Genomic DNA, 3,206 nt, shown 5'->3' on the forward strand with positions numbered 1-3,206 from the left:
GAGAGGTTTTGGGAGGTATACGGGATAAAAGAGTATATGGGTTTGGGACCACCGGCTGTGTTGGGATTACTGCCTCATTAATGATACCTAAGTCCTGAACTAATCTGTATGCCCCTGAAGGTTTTTTGACAGGGAGGATGGGGGTGTTACAAGGAGAATGGGTGGGAATTAAAATTTGTTGTTGGAGTAGACGATCTATGATGGGTTTGATTCCTTGTCGGTGACACAATGAGAGAACTGGGGGCGAGACGGAAAGTGGGTGGGGTCTTTTAAGCGAATGAGGACTGGCTTATGGTGCTGGGCGACTACTGGAGTAGAAGTGCCCCATACCTGTGGGTCGACTACCCCTGGAAACGTTGGGGAGGGGGGTTAGGACCTTGGTTATGGGGGCACAAAGGCGCTATGAGGGTGATGTTAGAGTCCGGGTGAGGGGGAAAGGGAAGGGAAATAGATGTTTTGAGTTTGGTTAAGATGTCTCGTCCTCTTCTTCTCCGAGAAAACACCAAATGGCGGATGACGCCGGTGCAGCGGGGGGGCCCGGAGGCCCTGGTGGCCCTGGGATGGGGAACCGCGGTGGCTTCCGCGGAGGTTTCGGCAGTGGCATCCGGGGCCGGGGTCGCGGCCGTGGACGGGGTCGGGGCCGAGGCCGTGGAGCTTGCGGAGGCAAGGCCGAGGATAAGGAGTGGATGCCGGTCACCAAGCTGGGCCGCTTGGTCAAGGACATGAAGATCAAGTCCCTGGAAGAGATCTACCTCTTCTCTCTGCCCATTAAGGAATCTGAGATCATTGACTTTTTCTTGGGGGCCTCTCTCAAAGACGAGGTTTTGAAGATTATGCCGGTGCAGAAGCAGACCCGTGCTGGCCAGCGCACCAGGTTCAAGGCGTTTGTTGCTATCGGGGACTACAATGGCCATGTCGGCCTGGGTGTTAAGTGCTCCAAGGAGGTGGCCACTGCCATCCGTGGGGCCATCATCCTGGCCAAACTCTCCATTGTCCCGGTGCGCAGAGGCTACTGGGGGAACAAGATCGGCAAGCCCCACACCGTCCCTTGCAAGGTGACAGGCTGCTGTGGCTCCGTGCTGGTGCGCCTCATCCCTGCACCCAGGGGCACTGGCATCGTCTCAGCGCCTGTGCCCAAGAAGCTGCTCATGATGGCTGGTATTGATGATTGCTACACCTCAGCCCGGGGCTGCACTGCCACCCTGGGCAACTTCGCCAAGGCCACGTTTGATGCCATCTCTAAGACCTACAGCTACCTGACCCCTGACCTCTGGAAGGAGACTGTGTTTACCAAGTCTCCCTATCAGGAATTCACTGACCACCTTGTCAAGACCCACACCAGAGTCTCCGTGCAGCGGACCCAGGCTCCAGCTGTGGCTACAACATAGGCTTTTTATACAAGAAAAATAAAGTGAATTAAGCCTGTTACTAAAAAAAAAAAAAAAAAAAAGATGTCTCGTCCTAAAAGAGGGGTGGGACAAGAGGGCATGATGAGGAAAGAGTGGGCAAATCATGCATAGTCCAGGCAGCAGTTTAACATTGGGGTCTGGTGTGGGTTAGACGGTTTACCGTCTACTTTAACTACTGAGATAGTGGATGGCTGGCTAGGACCTCCATGGGTCGGCAAAATAGAATAGGTAGCCTCCGTATTGATGAGAAAAGAAATTGGCTTACCCGCTACCTGTAGAGTTACCCTAGGCTTGGCGAGGGTGACCGGGGTCTCCGAGTGTGGGCACCATCAGTTGTTGTCCAGGTGTAGGAGCTGGAAGGAGCCTTTCGGCCCTTGAGGAGAGGCACCACGTTGAGGCGCAATGCCTGCCCTGCTGGCGGGGCAATCAGACTTCCAGTGTCTTTCCTGTTGGCAGGTTGGGCACGACGTGGTAGGCGGGAGAGGATTTGGACACTGTTTTGCCCAATGCCCAGTTGCACCACACTTAAAGCATGGATTGGACGGAGTGTCCGTTTTGATTTTGGGGGCACCTGTTTGCCCAGTGTCCTGGGTCTCCACATTTATAGCAGGAGCCCTTAGGAGACTTGCCCTGTGTCTTCCCTGCTGGCAGAGTGGGCAACGCTGGTTGGAGGGCAGCCACTAAAGCTTGCACCTGAAGCGCAGCCCTTCTTTTCTCCTTGTCTAGCTCTGTGGCCTCAGCTGCTTCCTCTCTGGAGTTAAAAACTTTAAAGGCCAATTTTACTAAGTCCTGTATGGGAGTTTGAGGCCTATCTTCAACTCTTTTTAGCTTTTTTTGAATATCTGAGGCTGACTGGGAAATAAAATAGGACAGCTGCCCCGGCTGGGGAAGTGGGGTCTAGCCGGGTAAATTGAGCTAGTGCCTCTGTAAGGCGATTTAGGAAGGAAGCCGGGTTCTCATCTGGGTGTTGGATAATTTCCTTTAATTTATCAAAATTGACCACTTTGTTAGAGGCTGCCTGCATACCGGCCAAGAGACATTGAATCATAATGTCCTTCCTGCGGCGACCAGGCTGCTGTGGTTGGTAGTCCTAATCTGGTTCTATGGACGGGACAGCCATCTCTCCTAATGGGACGGTGGCGTTGGTTAAATGCCATTGATCTGCATGTTGCCTGGCGGCTGCAAGAATGCGCTCTCTTTCCTCTTGGCTAAGGGAGGAGGACAAATGACCTGTAAGTCATGCCAGGTTAGATCATATGCCTGGCAAAGGTACCTAAATTCTTTGGAATATTGCGTGGGGTTAGCTGAGAAATCGCCAAGTCGTTTTTCAATTTTGGAGAGATCAGCCAAGGAAAAAGGGACATGGACTCTAACTAGCCCTTTGGCTCTGGCAACCTCTCAGAGTGGGGGCCAGTAGATTGGTAGGGGAGGCAGGGTTAGGTTGGTTAGTGGAAAGTTGATTTGTAAGGTTTGGCATAGTGGTCTTTGAATGGGTATGGGCTGCAATGGGAGAGGGGAGAGGAGTGGCTGCTGAGGGAGGAGTGTCGGGAGGGGCGGTGGGAGGTGCATAGGGAGGGGTAAGAGGAGTGGCTGAGGGAGGAGCGTCGGGAGGGGCCGTAGGAGGTCCATAGGGAGGGGGGTTGGAAGGTTGAGAGGGAGGTCGCCCGCCGTCGGCCCCATCTGAAACGGAGGTGGAGTCCTCCTCTGTTTTGCAGGTGGGGGCCGAGGGCCGGGTTTTTGCTAACAAGACCTGGGCCATTGAACATTGGGCGCACAGGTCTGGGCGAGAGCGCAAGT

At 54.0% G+C, this 3,206-nt stretch overlaps 1 pseudogene across 1 annotated transcript; it reads left to right on the top strand.

The window, feature by feature from the left end:
* The first annotated feature begins 482 nt into the window (after nt 1–482).
* On the top strand, nt 483–1,428 carry LOC111524839 (annotated as a pseudogene). Its single transcript, XR_003306901.2, has one exon. The product of XR_003306901.2 is annotated as a 40S ribosomal protein S2 pseudogene (transcript).
* Nucleotides 1,429–3,206: the final 1,778 nt, after the last annotated feature.

This window comes from Piliocolobus tephrosceles, chromosome 21 (assembly GCF_002776525.5).
Source record: "Piliocolobus tephrosceles isolate RC106 chromosome 21, ASM277652v3, whole genome shotgun sequence".
NCBI lineage: Eukaryota > Metazoa > Chordata > Mammalia > Primates > Cercopithecidae > Piliocolobus > Piliocolobus tephrosceles.